Source organism: Furipterus horrens, unplaced genomic scaffold, assembly GCF_987537825.1.
Source record: "Furipterus horrens unplaced genomic scaffold, mFurHor1.1.pri manual_scaffold_5, whole genome shotgun sequence".
Lineage (NCBI taxonomy): Eukaryota > Metazoa > Chordata > Mammalia > Chiroptera > Furipteridae > Furipterus > Furipterus horrens.
In genome coordinates this window covers 66,605,628-66,630,232 of record NW_028327175.1, presented here as the reverse complement: position 1 = coordinate 66,630,232, position 24,605 = coordinate 66,605,628, and positions in this window count along the sequence as shown.

The window sequence follows — 24,605 nt, the reverse complement described above, 5'->3', positions numbered from 1 at the left end:
ATGGCTTAAAGACAGTGAAAAAATTTTGAAATTGGAATAACTTTTGAAGGTAAATTCAAAAAGAATTAGTAATGGATTGAGTGTGGGTGTAAAAAAATCAATATTGCTCCAAATTATAAATTCCTTATCGTAAAACAGCATTCCAAAAAACTGAACTCAGCACTTTTTAAATAATAGCATCTTTAGAAATAATAACAAAAACAATAACAGCTGTGATAGGAGAATCTAGGTTTTGCTGTGATAAAAAAAAAATCTCAGATAAAAGTTAATTTCTTCTTCTTTGCAAAATTCACTGCAGGTTCAGGAGTTGTTCTAGGGCAGCGTTCCAACAGACTTTCCAGTGATCCAGATTGCTTTGCTGTGTTGGCTCTTTCATCTCAACTTGAGGCCTTCTCCATGACCAGCAGAGAAATACAAAGAATCATGAATGGGCTTTTCATTATCTCTGCCTAAAAGTAATATTCATCACTTCTGCTTGTATTCATTCATCAGATCTAGTGGCAAAGCTCTAGTTAACAACAAAAGTGCCAAGGAGTAGTCTCCCACGTGTCAGAAAAAGAAGAATGTATGTTACTAAAAGCTAGCTTTGTCTACTACATTAGCTAACATCATATAGCATTTTCTAATATGGTAGACTGTGTGTGCTATGGCCCACAGATAAAGACTTTCAGTGATATGTTCTCAATGGTTTCTACTTTGATTACAGTGGCTCTTAAACCTGCCCAGTCTGAGCTCATTGTCCTAGACCCTAACAGATGTGATTTCTAATTTTTGGGAACTCACCATGACCTGGATTTCCAAGTGCTCTGGGAAAATCCAATTACTCCAAGATATGCACATGCAATAAGGGAATAAGGATTATGTATGCCAGTTTCCACCTTTATTTGTGGGTCATAGCATATCCTGAGGATTGAATTATGGTACCAACTAAAGATATGCCCACACAAACAAGCCACAGCTCTCAACAGAGTCCATGTTTAGGCATAAACATTCATGAACTCTATTCTTTCCAATGTTTGAATATCAAATTCCATGTCCTGGGAGGCTGATGCTATGTCTGAAAAGATTCATTATCAAGGTGTCTAGGAAATAGTTCTACTCTGGGACATCCTCCAACTTCATGAATGTTATTCCATGCCAACAAGCACTTAACTTTCATATCTTCTAGGATCGAAACAAATCCCGGACACCCAACATGGCACCGGATGCAATGAGGATTTCTGTATCAAGGACTGGATTTAGACCTGATGTCTGTGTTATGTTCCTTCTCCTTTTCCTCAGGTCATTCATTTGAGCCAAAACACAAATATTCATTAAAAATATAAACTCAGAAGTCCAAGAGACTTTTAAAACCACTTCTGATTCCCTAACATCTTTGAAGGGCAACCCTCTGTATTAATTGTCCCAGAGCCATGCTACAATGTGATGGTGAACAGGTTAATTTTGTTGAACAATTTATCTTTTATTCAAGGCCGTGCTCAGCACCAGACATTACATTCCTTTGGTCCTCCATGGTACACCAAAACATACTCAGTTCAAGTTCAGCTTTTGAAAATACTGACTCATAAAGATGGAGACATTTTTATTATCTTAGTAGTGAATGTGAGAATTCCTTTTAAGAGACAACTATTTTGTATTGGGGAAATACTTTTCTTAAAGCTGAGACCAGAAGCTGCAGTCCTGAATGTCTAGGTATAAGCTGACAGGTAAACTTAAGAGGAAGGGAAAAATAACTGTTCATAATAGAAGCAGAGAAAGTTGAGCTTCTGGGGAATATTTGGGAAGGGAGGAGAAAGTAAGCCCAAAGAAGGGCCAAAGAGAGAAAACCCCTATGGCATGATAGTTGAGAAAGAAGTTAGGAAGTCTATGTCTTACAAGAATATAAAGTGTCAATTGGCCCAACTTGGCATCCCTATGGGCTCTTAGTAGGCCTTGATATCAAGTAGAGGACACTGCAAGATGCCATCCTGACTGGCGTTTGCCTTACCCCCGAGATCTCTTCACCTTTGTGGAGGTCTATGTAGAACCTGAGTCACCTAATGGCTCTATTTCTCAAGCTGATATTTTATAATTTTTAAAATTATTATTATTTATTTATTTAGAGGGGAAAGGGAGGGAGAGAGACAGGGAGAGAAGCATCAATGTTTGGTTGCCTCTCACATGCTTCCAACTGAGGTCCTGACCTGCAACCCAAGCACGTGCCCTGACTGAGAGTCAAACTGGTGAGCCTTTGGTTCACAGGCCAGCACTCAGTCCACTGAGCCACACCAGCTAGTGGATTTCTCTCAATGTTTCTTTTTCACATTGATGTCTCTCTGTCTCTCTCTCTCTCTCTCAAATCAATAAGCATGTCCTTGGGTGAGGATTAAAAAAAACACATAAAGGAAATTTAATGTAATGATCATTTGGGGTGTGTTACCAGGGAAGAATTACAATTTACTTATGTTCCTTTTATTTATCTCCCAGTTATACAATTAAATATAATAAATATACCTGATTTTATTATATTATAAAATGTGAACTGTGGCACACAGACATTCCTCCTTTTCCCCAATAGGAGGTCAAATGAAACATATTTCTCATACATTAATACAAGTCCATTCTTTTGTGAAAAGTCTGACTTCTGCATCTTGGATGAGACAAAGTAAAACCAAGTGAGTATAAGGGGATATGACAGGCAAAAGAAAAAGCCATTTCCTTTTTACATCTTCATTACATCTTAAGACCTCCATATCCGGGTTCTCCTCACCACTGCCCAACAGATGGATTATGTGAAACTTGTTTTAAGAGAAATCCTTTAATCTTATTACCAGCCAGTGGTTTTGAAGGATAAATACAAAACATTTTTGAGAGAGGAGTAAACACAAGTAGATTAAAAAAGTTGTGGTAGATGTCTACAATGGAATATTATTCAGCCATAAAAAAGAATGAAGTTTTACTATTTGCAATAGCATGAACGGACCTAGAGGGTATTATACTAAATGAAATAAGCCAGACAGACAAAGACAAATACCAAATGATTTCATTTATATGTGGAATCTAAAAAACAAAATAAATGAGACAACAAAATAGAAAGATTTACAGATACAGAGAACAAACTGATGGAAGCCAGAAAGGAGGGGTGTTGGAGGATGGGGTAAAAAATGGCAAAGGGATTAAGAAGTACTATTGATAGTTACAAAATAGGCATGTAGATATAAGGTAAAGCATAGATAAAATAGTTAACACTACTTTAATAACTATCTATGATGCCCTGTATGCATAGAAAAAAAATGGAAGCAGTAGTAAAACTGTAGGACAACCCATAGTTTGATACAGTTTAATGTGATGACATATTTAGAGGTTATTAATACAACTGTTAGGGTATCATATAAGCAAAGACTTCATGCCAAAGAAAGGCAGACTGTTATAATAATATTTAATATCTCTCCATAGCTAAAGTAAAGCAATGCATGAAGAGTAGGCTTATTTGTTCTCCCAAACATCACCTGCCAGGGGATGTTTACCAAAGAAGTTGTCTTTCCTTGAGTCCTGAAGTTGTAGAACAAATAAATTCCCAGGATATTAGAGAAAGATTGTTTTAGGGATGCAGTCCTACAAGTGTGAAGTCCTCAGAGATTTCTTTGTAAAACTTTTGAATGTCTAAAATAATTATTCCAATGTTTCTTAGAGAGAGAGAGAGAGAGAGAGAGAGAGTCAACAGCAGAGATCAAGAGAAATTCACTAGAGCATTTTTGTGTGTGTGTGTGTGAAGTTTTCTTACTTGACGGAGGTTATACCTCAATATTCTCTAAAATTGATGACTTACCTCAAAAAGTTGGCAGACTTATCTCAAAAAGTTGGTAGACACTGTCTAGAGGCCCACAAACCCATACCTCCTCCTGAGCACACAGACAGACAATATTTCCCAGCCTCTGCTACAATGAAATGTATGATAAGACTGAGTTCTAGCCAATGGAATAAGGGCATAAATGGCATGAGCCACTTTCAGCCTGACCCATGAAAACTTTCCACATAAGGTTTTCAGTCAGCTATTTGACTAGAGAGGTCTTGGAGGACCTAAAACTGAGCAGAGTCTTGGTCCCTGAAAAAATATTTGGAAGTCCTCCAGACTAGGGCCACCTGAATGAGACTCTTGAAAGAGTCAGGAATAGACTCCATCTGTTAGGCCACTAAAATCTGTGTTTATCTGTTAGAGCAGCTAGCATTACAACTAAACTAATACAAAGAATCACAGTCTCCACTACAAAAAAAAAAAAAGATTTATATGTTTTCTCTGACACTTAGAATCCAGAAATCTGGAGTTAGTAACGAAGTATGTAATCCTCTAGTCCAACCTATGTTCTGCATTTATTGAACCCCAAATTTGTTAATAATTCTTCATGAACTCTCTTCTAAGTGGGATTATAAACTTGCTTCCTTTCCCACATTTTTCCACCATTCTACCTAGCCTTGATTTGGGGATATCTTCCCCAAATATGATATTTTAACTATTCAGAAATGGTGCTTGTTTACTGGTGCTAGGTTAGTCCCAAGTGGCAATGGACATGCATATGCAAATTAGATTAGGTTATTAAAAAAATGTTCAAAGTACTAATATTGCCTGGATGAAATTATACTCCAAAAATTTGTGTAAACTCTCCTTCCAGATGAGCAACATCTAGGAATTTAACACTTGGAATATTTGTTCCTATTAAATAGTTATTGTGGTGTTCCATGATTTTACCTTGAGTTTTTTTTTTTCTTTCTTTCTCCTGAATGCATTTTCCCCATGATGATTACTGTTATTTCAAAGCAAACTCCTCCATATCTGCCACTGATAAAAACTCTAGAATAAATTTTGACCTCTGGTACACTCTGATTCTTTCAGAAGTATTTTTTCAATACTGGCTTTTTATACATCCACAACTGTAAGTATGTAATTTAATTTCTATTTAAGAATCTTAGTTCAGTGCCTAATAACACTAGCAGCAGCATTCTGTTATCTGCTTAATGAAATATTTATTGTTTTAGGATAAGTTTTTCCAGATCACCTTAGGGCATTTTGTTAAAGCGTTCTTTTTTTTTTTTTTTTTTTTTTTTTTTCAGTTCATGTTTAGCTTTAAAGGACTCCTTGGTTTATTTGTATTGTACAAAAATGTCCTTATAGTGCATTGCTATAGTAAAAGTTTATATGTATTATAGCAGTTAATATGCACAAAGTATATCTTAAGTAAATTGCATATTAGATGTTTTATTTGAATGTCAAAGTAAAACTTTGCCATTTAAACAGCTCGAAACAATAGCATCAAATTTCAAGTTGTGTGTATTTTCAAGATTTGTGCCCCACTAGCAAGTCAGTAGTCTGTTGAAAAGCCCAGGAGCAACAAATTGTTCTCTAGTCATGGAAACATTTGTAAGCTTCTTGCTTTGTAATAACAATTACGATTTGATGTTTCCCAGCATATTTTTTTCTTTTAAGATAGATCTCCATATTCTGAAAAAACAGTGTCAGAATCCCATCCCTAAAAATAAATTACAATCAAGATACTTTGTAATACTTAAGTTTAACATTATTATCTAGAAATCCATTTATGAATTTATCTTATTAATGTAATGTCTTGTTTTTGTTTGTTTAAATGTCTGAACCTCTTTTCATCTAACTCAACTGGAAGCACATCCGTTAGATTGATAAAATATTGGTAGGTTTTTGTTTTCAGAATAAACAAATACTATTTCTAACTGTGTGGCTTCAAAATAGCATCCCATTGTATTATTCTTTATGGATGACAAGTATTAGGGGAAAAGTTTCTAATGCTTCTTCCTTCTTAATGTCTCATGTATGGTTTCACTTTTCTTCCCACTGACACATCTTAATGGGCTTTAGATCAGAGCAACTACTGTAGATACCTAATCTCTCTCTGTGTCTTTCTTTCTCTCAAAAACTCCAGTCTCTTCCATATATAATGGCCTTATTATTTTTTCTAAAATGATTCCATTAGATCATTTTATTACTTAATAATTTGCTATTTCTGCCAAAGTAGTAATTTCCTTGTCAATTATATCCTACTCATTTTTGTAACCTTCATTCCTAGTACCAAGTACACCTATACTAAATAATTTTTTTTAAATAATGGCTTCAAAATTATTCCAAGTAGATGCTAGAGGAATACAAAGCAGAAAGCAAGTAACACTGTCAGGAAAAAGGAAAACAAAGGAAAATAATATGTATTGGGCTTTTGCCATATTCCTCCAAACAGCCTACGAGCTAGATATTACTCTCATTTTATAGATGAAAAACTAAAGCTAAAAACTTAAGTGATGATCAAGTGGACACAGCTTAAAAGTGTCAAACCAAAAATCAATGACAGGTCTGACTATAAAACCTGTTTGCTTCTTTTTTTCTGGCCTCAGTTGGTGACATTTATGTTCTGAATCATCAGGATTATTTTCCCAGCTGGGAGAGAAGGAGGAATTCTATGACAGATAAAACAGCATGAACAAATAGATCTTCATATAGTACATGAGACAGTTGTCAGCTATTTGAGTTGTCAACTATCCCTGGAGCATAGTTCTACCACCACTTCCTTTGGTGGATCAAGTAGACAGACCGGGGAACCTGCCAGTGTTCTAGAGAAGGATTTGGGGTAGAGCATAGGATTACCCACTAAGCAGTTAGCAGTGATAATATATGTGTCACCAGAGGTGTTTCGGAATGAGATGGAGTTATCTGCTTTCTCATCCTCAAAGGTAACCACAATTCTAACTTCTAATATTTAGTTTCTGAACTTTATATTAATAAAATCATGCAATTATATTATTTGAAGCCTAGTTTCTTTCAGTCGACATTATATTTGAGATTCACTCATGTTATATATGTAACTATAGGATATGTTCATTTTCACTGCTGAATGATACTCTATTTTATGAATACACCAAACGTTAATTACCCATATTTTATTATTTTATAAGAGGGGATCCCCAAAATGGAATTTATTTATTTAAAAAATGTGTATTTATTCTTACATGCTTAAATTTCAGTCATCTTCAAAGTACTATTGATTTGGTGCAATACACCTTTGGAGACTTTTTTCCAATGCTCAAAACATTTCTTGAACTCATCAGTTTTGTTGACTTTTGCACTCGTAAATCACCCATTATGAAAAGGGCAAATGTGTTGAAAGAGTCTTCAAAAAAATTCACTGAAGCCAAATGCACCCTCTCACAACAATGCCAGTTAATACTCTGATACAAGTGGGCTCTCACCTAGTGGGAAAAGCCTGTACTACTTCAGGTTTTCTGAGGTCACCCTTCATATTGTGATAAGAACACTTAATATTCTTAACGAATTTTAGGTGTACAATATACATGGTGGGCAAAAACATATTTACAGATGAGTAAGCAAAACAGCTTATTCTTATATTATTATTTATTTATTATTGTATTATTTACTCATATTACACCTACAAACCTCCTTTTTCCCACCTCTGTATTATTGCTGACTATAGATACGTTTTGCAACAGTTCTCTTGAGCTTATTCATCTTACATAATTGAAATGTTCTGCCTATTGATTACTTACTGCCCATTTCCCCCTCCCACCAGCCTTTTATAACCACCATTCCAGCCTTTAAGTTTATGAATTTGACTATTTTAGATACTTCATATACATGGAATCATGTACTATTGGTCTTTTTGTACCTGGCTTATTCCACTTAGCATAAGGTCCACAAGGTCCACCTATGTTGTTGCATATTGCAGAATTTCCTTCTTTTTAAAGGCTGAATAGAATTCTATTGTATGTATATGTCTATGAATGTATGTGTGTATCTATATCACATTTCTTTTTATTTATCCATTCTTATTCCACTTGGGTTGCTTCCAGTTTGTATTCATAATAAATAATGATGTTATGAATCTTCAGTATAGATTTGATGTGTACGTGTATGTATTTCTGTTGGGTGTATACCTAAGACTGAAATTCCTCTTCACTGAGTGTGTATATGTTCAATTTTAGAGATAATGTTATTTTTCCAAAGTTGTTGTGCCAATTACACTCCTATTAAATATGTATGAGAGTCCTAGATCAACATCAACTCTTAGTATCCAAAACTACATTACTTTTAGTACTGACATTTTAAATTTATCCATTTTGATCACTGGGTAATGTTAATTACTATAGTGTTAGTTTTCATTTCCCTGTTGACTAATGATGAGTGCCTTGTCATATATTTATTGATAATTTGAATATTTTATATTTTATAATGTACTTATTCAAGTTTCATGTCCATTTTTCTATTGTTACCTTTCTTTTTAGGATTTCTTCTTTATAAGCATTGCAAATGTCTTTTCCTGTCTATAACTCACCTTTCCATTCTCTTAATGGTATCTTTTAATAAACAGAAGTCCTTAATTTTAATATTACTCACTTTGTCAATATTTACCAATCTTTTCCTTTCTGGTTAGTTCTTTTTGTAATACTGATTAAGAAATCTTTGCCCATAGACATAGGGTGAAAAATAAGAGGTTTCCTAAGAATCAGGAATCAATTAAATATAAGATCAAAGCAGGCACAGAAAGGGAGCAAGCGAGCATTGTCTAGTCATATACCTTTAGGTTCGTGGTATGTGGTTTTGTTGGGATGACGTAAAGCTACAGAGTTTAGGTGGACAGTATATCTGACTCAGATTTCCCTGCCAAACAGGGTTTATCCTAAGTTTCTTTGGAATGATCTAAGGAAAATCTGCCATGCATGCAGGGGCAACCTTGATATGAGAGGCTGGGTCGAAGCACACCAGCTTGCCAGGGCACTGCTTTCACAATGTACTCTGATTTGCCATCTAAAAAAGTTTAGGCCCTAGATGTAGAGCAGGGTATATGTCAGTCAGGCTTGGCATGAAGAAATAAAAGCATAAATGAGCAGGGGGGAATATTAAAGGGTTGGTAAATTCAATGAATTACTTTAAAGAACCTTCTGAATTGTCGTCAAACAGGTGTAAGTGTAAAGGCCTATAAGGTAGGGAGAGCCATCTAATGTTTCCCATAGTCTTCCCACTTTGATATTTGGTATAGTTTTCTATGTACTTTATATTGTTTCTTGTATATTGGAGAGTATATTACCTCACTTTTTTTCAGTTTTAAGAGTCAAGTTGGCTTCTGACAAATACAGGAAAGGAGTGACATTTCTTTGCTTAACTGGAAAAAAAAATCAGGGAGTTCATGATTTCAGGCATGACTAGATCCAGAGAATCAAAGACAAATAATTAGTGCACTCTCTCTCTCTCTCTCTCTCTCTCTCTCTCTCTCTCTCTCTCTCTCTCTCTCTCTCTCTCTCTTTCTCTCTCTCTCTCTCTCTCTCTCTCTCTCTCTCTCTCTCTCTTTCTCTCTCTCTCTCTCTCTCTCTCTCTCTCTCTCCTCTCTCTCTCTCTCTCTCTCTCTCTGTGTGTGTGTATTTATTAGCAAAAATATATATTGAGGCAGTGTAAGATAGTGGTAATGAACACAGTTTCTAGAACCAGACTGTCTAGGTTTCAAATCTCAGCTTCAACACTAGCTGTGAAATTTTGGATGAAACATTTAGTCTCATTTACCTCATCTCTAGGTTGGGTATGATAAATGTTGACCCTGCCACTAAGGTGTTATTGTAGGAATGATTAATTGTGTGGTTAATTAATACATAGCAATTGCTCAACTAATATTGTCTAGCCATGTCTTGATTCTATTTTCCTCTGCATTAATTTCAGTCTCAGATAAGCTCTCCTCAGATGAGCTCTCCACAGACAGAAGGAAAATTGCCACCAGCAGCTCAAGATTTTTATTATTAGGTTTAAATCTGTAGTAAGGGAAGCTTTTCTGCCCCCAACAATTCCGACATATAACTCAGAAATGATCTCCGTGTCTTCTACTGTGTAGTTATCATGGCCCAAGCTCTGTGGCGAGGCTAATGTGATCCTCTGACTGAATCATGTAAACACTCCTGGATGAAAGCTGGGGGAATCAGTCCCAACCTAACAATGTGAGTTGACAATGGAAGAGAGGCGATGCCCTAAAAAATGCTGATGCCTTATCTGAAGGAGAATGTGTTGGCTAAGCTAAAACATCAAATGTCCAAGAACAGAAGGGATCATGTAGGTTTTCTTGAGCAGCTCATGTATGTATCAAACAGAGGCTTGTTCTTACAGGGGCAGAAAACAGGGAAGTAGCAATAGAGGCTGTGATGGCAATGAATGTTGTGATTAGCTAAATGGGTAGAGCAATACACTCTTTGAAAATTTAAACTGTAATGGATTATACCTTGGACCTGTAAAGTATGTAGCAGTGGAAATAATTTTCTAGAGTACAATTAGTGAAGTAACTGGTCTAAGATTGTGGGTGATGGACAAGTGGATATGGAAATGGAGAACTTTGAGGAGTGACTGCTGGAAGCATGAGGAGAAAGGGCTCAGATGGCAGGTTATCAGTATTAGGTAGTTTTTCTTAATGAATCATATGACAGTTACTAGGGGGTATTAGAGGTTCAGCAAAGAGAATAAAGTCTGCCATTCTGGTGAGTGCATTTACCAAGACTGTGATGTGATCTTTGAAGAGATGCAAGTGTTTCATGAAATCCATGATGATGGCTGTTCAGAGGAGTTAGGGGTTTGGGGTTAATGAAGAAAGTCTTCCAGGATTTCCTAGTCCCAAGAAGTAGATGACTGGGTGGTGCTATAGCACAGGGCATTGTGTTGGAAGAGGGAACATATGAAATTTCTAAGAGCAACATGAGCATGAGGATACAATTAAGCTCATGTTTGTATATCCTCATCTGAATCATGGGGCAAAGCATTTTTGTCTCGTTTAGTACCTGACTGGGGCTGTGTCTGGCTCACCACCAGACACTAAAAGGCATAATCTCCACTTGCTGTTTCTGCCTAATTGTCTCAGTTATTGCCAACTATGGCCAAATAGTGGACTCATAACTTGGGCCAGCTTCCCAGTCAGTGCTCTCTTGAGGGCCTCCTGATCTAAGCCATAAGTGTGGGCTGGTTGCTGCTACAAGAACCTAAATTCTGCTTTCATACTTTCCAAGACAGATGTGAAAATTTTTCTGTTAGAGTAAGTTGGATACTTCAAACATAGTCATGGCCAGAAACTCACACATAATCCCACAATGGGAAACTGCAGGTTATCTAAATAAAATTACTCATATATCTATGCTTAATTAGAAACAGACTTGAAAATGTCACTTTTTAGATTCCATATTCATTCATTCATTCAAAAAATATTTATTGAGCACTAATATGCCAGGGAACTTTTTAAGGTGCTGGGGATGTCTCCTGAATACAGCAGATAGAAATTGTTGTCCTCATCCAGTTTACATTCTATCTAGTGAGGTAAGACAGATATTAAACAAAACAAGTAAATCCTACAGTATGGAAGGAAATGCCATAATATCTGAAATTTACATTAAAATATACCAAAAGTAAAACTACTGGGGTTGTAGGTTAAATAAGATTGGTAAAATATTGATAATTGTTGAAGCTTAGTCATGGAACATGGGGGTTTGTTATCTATACCATTCATACACATGCAGGCACAATTGCTCATTTGTGATAAATGCTATATAGAAAAGTAAAGCAGAATAGAAAAATAAGGATTAGTTGGGCTACAATTATAAACAGAGAAGTCAGGGTAGGCCTGCTGAAATGTGACGCCAGAGCAAAGATCATATGGATAGGGTCACAAATTTACTCACTATATTCAGATGTATAATGGCAATGAGGTCTTTTCATTTTCTGTAACCTATCTGATCTTCCTTGTGAGCTTCTATCCTTTTGGGCAGCATGAAATAAAATAATCTAAATTTAATTCAACCTAGGGAAATCTCAGCCTAACCTACTTGTTGTGTCAAAGGTGTACGATGTGACCCGTTCATGAGGCAATGTGGAGACATAAACATCTATAATGAACACAACGCTGTCAGTTAATTATAAAAGGCCTAAGACACCCAAGTACACTTTTATGCCTAGCCCAAGTTTATCATTTTTATGTTATCATCTTTCTTGCACAACTTCCCTCTCCCACACCCCTACAATTGCTCTCTAGTTCTTCCTCAAACTGACACTTAACTAGATCCCAGGTAGCTCTACCACTCTTTAACAATTACTTTATTTTCTTACTTTTTAAAAATTAAAATATCATTATCATCAGGAGGGGGGCCTCAACACTGTATCATCAATTATAGCCTGCCCTTCTTTTGGTTAAGCTTCAATTGTCGCTTTAGCTCATCCTCTGCTTATTGTCATAAGAATGTAACCATTCTGTACTTTCCTCATCCGTATCTATTTTCACAATGTCTTGGTGATCTGAATTCAATGACTTGATACATTCTGCTATTTGCAACTTGCATTAATACAATTTCATTCTCCAAAACAGATATTTTCCCCCTGATGAGTTCTACTCAACACCAAGAATTATAACACTCTGATCCTTCAAATTCTCTCCCTAAACAGTGCCCTCAATCCCTGCCCATTCCCTCCAGAAGCCAACTTAATCTCTCTTTCTCTGTTTCATTGAATCCTCCCTTTTTGAAAAAGCCTAGGCTAGTTTTTCTTAACTTTGATGACAGTTCAGTGTTGTAAATAGTGTATAAAGATAAATAAAATTGTAGTGAATAGAGTATATCAAAATTCATTGCAAGTAATGAGTAAGATATTTTATGTGAAACTTTTGTTTCAGCTTTAACATATAATGAATATTATACACACATGTGAACTCGGTGGGTCTTAACACACTATTTCCTATTATGGTTACTGGTGCTTTGAAAGCCTAGCTATCTGGCTTAGCTTTTGATATGTTAAATACAAGTAAAAAGAGTTTGAAAAAACCTTTACACTCTCTAGGGTTCGCAAGACAATTATCTTCTTAAAGAGGTCAAGAAAGTCAGCTTTTGAGTCTAAAGCTCATCTGGTATAGCTTCTTTGTATAATAGCCTCTGGCTCCTTTTGTGTAATAAGCCTCAAACCCAGGGGGAGGGAGACTGCAAAGAAGCACTAGGTTGTATCAGTATAATATTGTAAAATATCACCCTATTAAACAGGTCAATTATGAGTCTTGGGTTTCCATATGGATTTGCAGTTGCTTAAGCAAGAAAGGCAGTTTTTCTTACTGACCCTAGGACATTTGAGGAGATGATGCAGTGATGACTTGGAAATCCCTTGGACAGCTCTTGGAGGAAATGCTGGTACTTGAAGGACAAGCAGTTTATTTTCAACAAAGTAGTTCAGCCAGCTGTTTATGTATAAGTATTGAGGTCATCATTCCCTTTCCTATTTCTGGGCTTCAACAGATGTACTTTATCCCACTAGGGTGTAAGAATTTTTGTTGACTGCTATATCATTAGTAGCCAGAACAGCATCTAGCATGTAACATGTAGACAAAAATATTTGTTGAAAAAATTGCTGACTTAAAGTGTATTTTTGCATATATCTTTAAGAAAAATATATTCCTCTGTTACTGTCAGTATTCAGTAATTAGATATTGATAAAGGAAAGAGCTAAGGGAACTAGATAGATATTGAGCTTAATAAAATAGGAACATAAGCCTGTTTGCTTCACCAGGAAGCTACAGTTTACCACTCCAGGGGGACCACAACATTGTACTCTGCCAAGAGGATTAACACTCCTCCCTTCCCCTCTCTGGTACCAGATTACCAGGTGGGATAAGGGGAAGGCAGGCACACATGCAACAAAAGTCACAATGGCACAGAGGGAGGTGCTTGACCAAAGAGGCCTGTCAGTCTAGCATGGGAAAAGAAGGAATTGGTTGGGAGGTGGGCCCATCCAAAGCCCATAGAAGCCTGGGAAGCTGATTGTTTTTTTTTTTTTTTTTTTTTTGGAATGGCACTTGGTTCATCCCAATCCCAAACTAACATAATCCCAGAGGAACAAAGAAGCACTCTCTCTCTCTTTTGCTCATGAACTGCACTTGCATGGTGCATTTGCTCTCCATGGCCAGGGGACCTAGCAGCCACATGGCACATGGCCGTGCAACTCTACATGCTGGTTCCAGGAGGGAGCTTGAAATGGGCTGCAGCTGAAAACACATGCTAACGTAGCCAGATGCTGGACTGTAACTGTACTTTAATATGGAGCATAAACTCTGGGCCGTGGCCTTCATCTTGGCCACACTGAAGACAAGACTGGACTTCTTCCATGGTGAGATGGACGGATATGGGATATTGGGAAGTCAGGAAGGGAACCTCCTTAATTGTACATTAGCAATAAACCATACTGCAGAGCCACATCTTCCTATGAGGGTCTCAGGAAATTCTTTGCTTTAGACACTACAAGAGCCCCCCTTCCACCAGTAACACCTATGCTGGTGGCAAACAATATCAATTGTTACTGGCAACTGGACCTCAGTTCAGCCACCTTGGTGCTTGAGTTCTGGCTAAAAAAGAATTCAGAACTGTTAGGGATAAAGAAGCCAGTGACTCTCAAACCAGTAGGAGATAACTGGCAGATGAATCATGGAAAAGGGGCGAGGAAATGACATTGTGCAGGTTCTCACACATATCTCTGGGATCAAAGGGAGGAAAATTGTCATCACCAGAGAGATGTGATGATGTGACTACATAAATTTGGAAATAAATTGGAGATAGACTTATAACTAGATTACCCTTAGTTAATCACACCTGAGTTAAGTAGTTAATTGCGTTAGATTATGAACCCAGATTAACTATTGATGGAGAAATGAGGGAGAAGGAGAGGGGAAGAGAAGCTAATCGCGTTAGGGAGGGGGAGCTAATTGCATTAGTATAAAACCAGTTTTCTTTGTCTACTTCATGCATGCTTGCACCTGGCTGGCTGTGCACCTGACTCTGCAGACTCGTGAATAAACACCTCGCTTTGCTGCTCAAGTCCTGTGTCCCAGTGTTTTATTGTGTTTCTCACAGAACCAATACTCAAATACAAGGAAAAGTTTATTCAGAAAGTCACAGAGATAGAAGTGAGTCATAGAAGAAATGGGCTCAGGAAACAAGTTACAGAAGCAAAAGAAGCACCCTTGGAGCTTAGGAACGAGAGAGAGAGAGAGAGAGAGAGAGAAAGAGAGAGAGAGAGAGAGAGAGAGAGAGAGAGAGAGAGAGAGAGAGAGAGAGAGAGGAGGAAAATGAGCCTGGTGGAAGGGTGGAGTGGGGAAGGCACTGGAGTGTTCCATAGAGAGAACCATACTGGGTCCTTTAGCTTGAGAATATTCATCTGGAGGTCTTAGGGGAGGATCGCAATAGAATATTCATCAGCTTTCCAGGTGTGTCCTTTCAGAGTTGTGGTTTCTATTGATTGGTTGGCACCAGGACAGGGGCTCATTAGTCAATGCATCTGGTCTGCATGTCAGCCATGGTGTCACTAGCCTGGTTTTACTACTTTTGGGGGCCTGGAGCTGAAACACAACTGTGGCATAGATGTATTTGATGCAGGTCCAAACATCATTGTCCTGGTGACTTAATGCTAAGTGCTATTCTCTGGCTTTGTTCTTTCCCCCTCTAAGGGCATCTAACCCGCATGACTAGCAACTTGCAAAGGAAGGAAAGGTCAGGGGAGGGTCTGAACCACATGATCAGCGATATAAAAAGTGCGCAGGGCATGGGAGATCTAACTGCAGGACCAGTGATATAAAATGTCAGGGGGTCTAAACTGTGGGACCAGTGATATGTTAGAGAAGGAAAAGTCATCCCGGGGTTGAGGTCCTTATTTTCCGAGTTTTGCTCATTGCTAGGCACCCAGGGATTTCCACATTGGTGACCTCCTGTACCTGGTCATTGTCCTTGCTCTGCTCAGGTCTAACTGCTTATCACACCTAGAATCAACAGCAGCAAAATGTTCATTACCCCCACATAGTGATTGGGTGTTTAGCTGCTTGTGCTGTAGAATATTGGGCATGAGAATGGTAATGGTGACTACATTATCTGCAGAGCCAGAATAGAGAAAGATATGTTAGAATCCCAAGATTCAAGATTTAAAAGCTAGAACTTAGACATAAATGCAAAGTTTAGGAAGTAGAGGAGATGGAATTAGGACTCAGGATATGTATAATAAATGGGCCTAGAATTGTTTCTACAAATAACATTGGGTAATTTCTTTAACAGGCATATAGGTAAGTAGCACATGGTTAGATTAAGAGATCCAAGGTTGGAAGAGACAATGGGAGGACTGTTAAAGAAATAAAATTAGAAATATTTTTTTTTCTTTTGGGGCAAAAGAGAAAAAAAGGGAATACCTGAATAAAGCAGAGGAAAAAATAGATTTTAGACAATTTCTGATAAGAATTTTCAAGAATTGATGACTAATTTTTAGTTTGGTACAGAGGAAGAATAACATTTATTAAGGTAATTCATTTTGGGAAACTGGGAAGATAGTCATTGTATTAAAAAAAGATGGAGATTCAATGAGGGGACAGTTTTGTTACCCCATAGACTAATTGGTGCAGATTGGGGGATCTCCAAAAATCCCCAGAGCCTGAGGGTTGGGGGATGGGGAAAAGGGAACAGCTTTTAAGATGCCTTTGCATGACTATGGCTAGTAGCTAGTGTCTTTGTCATGCAAATGGTCTGATTCTTCCAAGGTCCCAAGACGATGGGAGGGGTTTTGATCAAGGAATGGTGCAGAAAGAGCATACAGAGCCTGTGCAAGGTTCTGTGAATTGTCAGAACTGGTTACCACACCCACTGCATCAGAGGACACAATCAGGGGTTTAAAAATAGATGGCAGACATTTTAGCTAGGATCTCCATGCAGCTTTAAGAGGAGGAGAAGAGATCCACGTGGTTTGCAAGGAAAGGAAGAACACCATGCGGCTTTGAGAAGAGGAGAACTCCATGTGGCTTGGAAAGGAAAGGGAGAACTCCATGTGGTTTACAAGGAGGCTGGAAACTCCACATGGTTCTGCATTAATAGCTGGAGGGCACCGCAACACAGGTGAAACCTCCCCAATCATGTTCGAATGATTGGGGGCTGCTGATAAAACTGAACTGTGCCTGGGAAGTAGGAAGACTGTATCTCTGACTTTTCTAAAACTAGCCTGGTTTGGTAGGGGGAGGCAGAACCATGTGTGTTTGTGGGTGTTTTAAAGAAAATAAGACTTAACGGCAGAAATCCGCAAATAGTCTAAATCTATATAACCATTAAATAAACAATTCTTTTTCTTTTCACCGAACTCTGGTATTGAGAATTATGTTTCAGGTGGCGGGCAATTGAGCCCCTAATAACTGAACAGCCCATGGGTTCTGTTTCAATTGGGGAAGCCCATGGGTTCTGTTACATCATTACCTTTATGAGTTAGTTTGAACACAATAAATTTGAAGTGTCTGTAGAAAATTCAAATTGAGAGGTCAAAAATGCCTTTGGAAATTCTCATCCAGATCTCAGAAAGGAGGTAAGAGTAGAGTTAAAGATTTAAGATTCCATTTGTGTATAAGTGTTAATTAATTTCAAGGACTAATTTGAATGCAATAGAATCATACAGAGAAAAGAGAGTGAAAGATGGAAGGATGAGGGAGTCTAAATTTTAGGGGTAAAAGAAAGAAGATAATCCAGTAAAAGAAATGTAGATAAAATAGGACCAGTGGTATTTAAGAAAATGAATTTGATATCCAGGCCTTGCTTTCTTGTCCTGTTCCCTAAAATCATGCCACATGTGATAGCCAAAATGAATCAGCTCATTCAAATTTCCTTCATTCTCTTCCCTTACTTTAACATCCATATATTGTTTACTGCTGCAGGTTGAAATCCTGGGAAACAGTTTCTACAATTCTGAGATCTATATGTAGGAGGCATACTGGGGGTGGTGAAGTAGAAGTAGGATTAGATAGAGATGAAGTTGTAACAGAGGCCTCTCTTGACCTGCTAGAGCTCTGAAGCATTTTGGAGTTCTGAGTTACCCACAAGGGACCAAGTTGTTGTATCCCCACATTGACAGACCAGGTATAAACTTGATGCAGTAGCTTTTTTAGATCAAAATCAATTTCCAATTTCCAGCTATGAGCAGTTAGCAGCCAACACTGTAGGAAGATGTAGCATGAATGCCTCAGTCCTCAAAGGGTCGGAATGTAGGTGTCATAGCACAGCATCCACTACGGATTCACATTTATATCTTTATATATAGCAGTGTGTGTGTGTCTATTTGTGTATGTGTGCGTGCATGTGTGTGTGTGTGTGTGTGTGTGTGTGTGTGTGTGTGTGTGTGTGGTGTTTAGTGATTCTCTGCTTTGTCAGTAAGTGTGTTATAAAAAATGGTTAGTGACGAGAGAAGTATTCTGGTGATGTAACAATGATGTTGGTAAACTCATTGCACCTGCTGCTATTGCTGAGTCTACTAGTGAGAACAATTTTTTGACTCATATTCCAGAGGCTGAGACAGCATAGGCCTGGATGGAAAAGCCAAGGATGAGGGAGCTCATCTCTTCTCTAAGAGAAACAGTCAATAAAAATGTTTCTCCTATTCTTTTGACTTTTACAGTTTCCTCATATTGCAATGTTATCATGGGTACTATGTTATGTTACTTAGAAATAATAACAGATACAATTTTTGCCAGAATTTTTCAAAGCCTAACAAAGTTCTTGCTAAGGATAATTTTAACAGACATAGAGATGTCATGATAATGTGTTATAAGTAATGATTTCTATAGATCATCTAAACTTAATACTATATAGTCCAAAAGAAATGTAAAAATTTATGTTTTTAAAAAATGTTTCTGAGTAATCCTCTTTGTAGAGAATTCAGATAATGTAAGTTAATAATTTTTGTATAAGTAATTATTATTAATTCTGAAGGGGTAAATTTGACTTTATTGAAGCCTTAATTTCTCCAGATCTCTTCTGAAGTCACTACAAAGTTCATAACTAGTTTACATTTCATGGATATATATTAAAGAAATGGTTCACGGGGAGGAGGCATAGTAAGGACAAAATTATACACTCTGCCATCAAGTGGCTAGGTAATCTTGTACATCCCATAAGCTCTTTAGGCTTTTATTTTCTTACCTATAAAATGAGGGGTTTAGACAATTACTAAGGATGCTTCATTCTCTAATGGATATATCTGAGGTATAAATGAGTCATCAGCAATGATTTTAAGTGGCATGTAACACTTGTTATTAAAAGAAGTGCTTTAAAAGCAGAATTATAAGATTTTGTCTCTGAAATGTATGTAACCTATAGAATTCTTGGAAGTAGTCTATGACTGCCCTCTCTTGTTAAATATATGGTGAAGATAAAAAATAAACCCAATACAAAGCACTTTTTTTAACTAACATGAGATTCCTACCTCTCCTCCCAACAAATATGCATTTATTCAGAAAGGTGAAAATATATTAAAATACTACATTAATGTGAGTTTGATCAAACATTGTGAATTTGTACAGTTAAATGAGAAAGCCCATGGCTATCATTGCATTAAGAAATTCACCCAAGGAAATAATATGTAACATATGAGACCTCATGAATTGATGTCATTAAATGTAAGTGTGATACTTACAAAGCATAAAAACATTTTTAAATGTCATAAAGGGGCAGAGATATCTAGTCACTATTTGCTTCTGAAAATGCAGCAAGGAAATTTCTGTTAATATATATGCTTGCAAAAATCTCAAAGTTCAAGGATCTATCCTAAATACCTTTGTCTCCTGACAACTAATGGTGTTATTAGGTATTTAATTTAAATTTCCATTGTTTTTATTCTCATCTTTTGGTTGTTGTTTTATTTTTAGTGTCGTAAATCAGCATTTTAAAATTGCAACATGGGTTTCCTTCTATGTTCAAAATATAACTTTCATTTATTCAGCTTCTTTTAAAATTGAGATATAACTCACATATCATAAAATTCACCCTTTAAAGGTGTACAATTCAGTGGTTTTTAGCATAGTCACAAGGGACAACAACTCTTTACTGAATGCCCACTATCTGCCAGGTTTCTGTTCCATTTGATATTCATGTACCAGAAGTCAGAGCACTCAGATTACAACATAAACATTTGTTCTCTATGCCAGAAAAACAAGGCAATGTTGGAATAATACCTGACCAGAGATTAATTTAGCTAATGTGGGAAATGGCATATGCTTCCAGAGTTAAAGACAATGCAGAGTACAGAGTCAAAAATTGTTTCCTTTTGGCATAGCCTGGCTTGCTCATGAGCTTAGGTTAAATCTCTGGTATTGGTAGGACAGGTGTGGAATGGTTTGTCACCAGGTAGAACTGGAGATCATGGGACTTTAGAGCTGGGAGATGCCTTAAAGATCATCTATATCTTAAATCTCCACGGTACAGATCAAGGAACAAAAGCAGAGAGTTAATGACCAGCTTACGGTCACAAACTTGGAGCAAAGCTTTGAGATTCTTACCCAGTGCTTGTTCTTCTATAACACTTTCCCAACTGTATTTCTCCAGGGGTCCAGGATTCTTGAAGGAGCCTATAAAACTTCGGGGATAATGGAAGGGTGGCTAAGTGGAAGACCCTCTTCATCCCTCCCTAACTTTAACTCTAGTATCTCTGCTTTTACTTCTTTCATTTCATAAGATTCTAAATGAGGTTTTGTTTAAAAGTAGCTTCACTGCTAAAAATAATACATTAAAAAATTGGGAATTGCTAAACTACTTCATATTGTCCTGAGGAGGTATGTGCCTGTTCCTACACACATAGTTTAAATATTCTGTCTAGAAAACTGCTCAACACCACCTACACACTTAACATGTTTCTTAATAAATGGTACATGTCTTAGGAATTGCTCCTTTTTCATGCTAGCAGAATTTTAAAAATACAGTGTACATATTTGAAAGACCAAAAAAGAAATCTTTTTTTTTAAATTTACTGTACTCAATTCAAGTATCAAAATTACAGAAAAAAATATACGTGTGGGTAGATGATTTTATTTATTAACTGCAAGTCTATCTACATTTGAAAAACATATTTTTGACCAGTTTCTGTAATCAAAATTGAAAAACAGTATTCTCTTCCCTAAAACACTTCAATTTTAAAAATAAAGTACTTAGAAAAGGTTTAAAGTCATATTATGCCTAAAGGAGTAATAAAGATGCTTTGCTGATATTCTACTAAAATACATATCCTACTACTAGTATAGTACTACCAGTAGTATAGTGAGTATTTATGTTTCCTTGGGGGACAGGTCTTTAAGGAGTACTTGGTACCAGGAATAAACAACAGGTTTATTAGGTGTCACAAAAATGTAGGTGGGTGAAAAGAGTTACTAGAACAAAGCTCTTTAAACGTCTTTTTAATAAATTCACTGATGAAGAACTTTGATACTTTCTTGGCTCACTTACTATATTAGTTTTCTAGGGCTGCCATAACAATGTACCACAGACTGGGTGGCTTAAACAGAAGGAAATTTATTTCCTCAGTGTTTTGTGATATGCTCAAAGCCCGAGAGCAAGATGTCAGCAGGGTTTTCTTCTGAAGTTTCTCTCCTTCCTTGGCCTGTCAATGGCTGTCTTCTCCCTAGTCTTCACATAATTCTTCCTTCTGTACCTGTCTGTTCCCAAATTTCTTCATATAGTAACACCAGTCATAGTTCATTAAGGCTCACCCTAATGACCTCACTTTAACTTAATTATCACTGAATGCAGTCACATTCTTAGGTGCTGGGGGATAGAATGTCAATGTATGAATTTTGGGTGGACACAATTCTGGTCACAACACTCACCGTGCAGCAATAAAAGCTGCTGCTTAAATGTTTAACAAGCAGCAGCTTTCCAAAAAGGTGTGTGTGTGGTGGTGGTGGGGGGGGGGCAGCCCTGAATTATAGCATTTGCTGATTTCTGTGGTAAAAATTCTCCCATCATAGCCAATTTCAAGTTACCAATGTAATTCCTCTGAATGAAGAGTTGGGAAAAGATATGCAACAAAACACCATTTTATAGTGTTATATAGAAAAAGAAGGATGTAAATAACCTCAAGAGCATAATCAGGAGTCAGCAAATTTTTCTGTATAGGGCCAACTAGTACATACTAGTTGCTCAACTCTGTTGTAGCAAGAAAGCAACCACAGATATGTAAACAGATGGGCATGGCTACATTCCAATAAACCTCTAGTTGCAGTTGGCCTTTGCCTAGTGATAAGGAGTTGGGGTGATCAGTGTTCTAATTGCTTCTTCAGCAGCTTCCAACCAGCCCCTCATGTTTCAGCCTTCTTCCCCACCCCCATGAACTTCCCCAAGTTCTTCTGTGACTAGATGCTGGCACGCCCTGAGACTTCTCAGGCTGGGTCAGTAGGGAAGTACACTACTTAGACATCCCTTTAAGGTAGAACTTTCCTATTAGGCAAGTTATTAAGCTAATTGCCTCCACCTATGGCATTTTTCAAGCTCTGCTACAGCATTCCAGCTGAGGTGATCTCTTCCAATGATGGAGAGTGTGGGGATGGTACTAGAGCCCCACCATTTCTGCCTAATGTAGCATACCCTGAGAGCAGAATTTGCTCTAGTGTTCCACATTGTTCTGCACCACATCTGAAGCTTTTCCTTCCCAATCTTGCTTTCTCCTCTTTTATCTTTTTTTTTTTTTCCCCAGAAGACCTCTTGTACTCCTAATTTCATGGCATCTTCTATTTCTTGGAACAGTGACACAGTTGGTAGTAGGAGTAGTCTGAGAAAGCAGGTGGTAAGATGGTGTTAGGGAAACTAGACCAGAATGGCCCAACTTAACCAGAACTGTCAATGAACCTCTTACCACATGTGGTATTCAGAGCATGGACAGTCCCTCGTAGAATGTGGTGACCCGGTTACTAAAACTCTCACCATTTGTGATTTGGGAGAGTATTCTGATGCAAAGGAACTTCCTGGCTGGGGCAAAAATGCAGGCAGTTCAAAAATGTGTGTATGTGTATAAATAATAGAAACAAGCTATTTTTAAGTTGCAATGAGGCCTATAGAACATTAATGAAAACCTCTAAGTGGTTAACAAATGAAAAATAACTATGTATTGTAGATGGCTTCTTTTTTTACAGAATATTTCATTAATTATGCTGTTACAGTTGTCCCATTTTCTTTTCCCTTTGCTCCCCTCTGGCCATTATCCCCTCTTCCCTCCAGCAATCCCGCCCCCCTTAGTTTATGTCCATGGGTTGGGTATATAAGTTCCTTGGCTTTACCCTTTCCTGTACAATCCTTTACACCCCGTCCATTTCGTACCTACCAATTACGCTTCTTAATCCCTGCACTGTTTCCCCCTTTCTCTCCTCTCCCCTCCCAGCTGATACCCCTCCAAATGATCCCCATACCTATGATTCTGTTCCTATTTGGGTTGTTTGCATAGTTTTTCATTTTTATTTTTTAGATTCTGTTGTTGATAGTTGTGAGTTTACTGTCATTTTAATGTTCATAGTTTCTATCTTGTTTTTCTAAATAAGTCCCTTTAACATTTCACATAATGGTGATGATAATCTCCTTTAGCTTCACCTTGTCTGGGAAGCACTTTATCTGCTCTTGCATTCTAAATGATAGCTTTGCTCATAGAGTAGTGTTGGTTGTAGGTCCTTGCTTTTCATCACTTTGAATACTTCTTGCCAGTCCTTTCTTGCCTGCAAAATTTCTTTTGAGAAATCAACTGACAGTTTTATAGGTACCCATTTGTAGATAATTCTCTTATTTTCTCTTGCTGCTTTTCATATTCTCTACTTTTAACCTTTGGCATTTTAATTATGATGTGTCTTGGTGTGTGGTCCTCTTTGGGTCTAGCTTGTTTGGAACTCTCTGGCTTCCTGGACTTGTATGTCTATTTCCTTTGCCAAATTAGGAAAGATTTCCTTTATTATTTTTTCACATAAGTTTTCAATTTCTTGCTCTTCTTCCTCTCCTTCTGGCACCCTTATGATTCGGATGTTGATATGTTTAAAGTTGACCCAGAGGTTCCTAAGCCTTTTCTCATTTTTTTCAATCCTTGTTTCTTCATTTTGTACTGGTTGACTATTTATTGCTTTCTTCTGTTCCAGATCATTGATTTGAACCCTGGTTTCCTTCCCTTCACCATTGGTTTTGTGTGGGTTTTCTATCATTTTAATTAGCACGGTCTTCATTTCTTCCCCTATGTTGTACTTATTCTTGTCTGTCAAATCTGTGAGCATAGTTATCACCAGTGTTTTGAACTCTGTGTCTATTAGGTTGGCTATCTCCTCATCACTCAGTTCTCCCACTAGAACCTAGATCTTCCCCCCTTTTAGGCCATACTTCTCTTGTCTCCTCAATGTGACAGGCTCCTGTGTTTGTCTCTGTGTCTTAGGTAGACCTGTTGTACCTCTTACATTGTAAGTGGTGGAGCCTTAGGTATTCATCAGTACAGGGTAATCCATTTCACCACATTGTGGCACTGTATGTGGGGGGGGGGGGTCAGAGAGGGAACATTGCCACTTGCCCAGCACTTACCCCTTTTCCAGATACTTCTCCCACTTCCTGAATGGAACTGGTACCATTCCCATTCCCAAGCTGTTGTTTGGTGATGGTTCCCAGAATGGGTGGGTTTGCAGATGTTCTAGGGCTGTGGGGGCCCTCTAAACAAGTTGACTCTGCTGAGAGACTGGCAGTTTCTTCCTCCACCCCAATCCCCACTGGTTTTCACAGTCAGAAGAAATGTGGCTTTATTT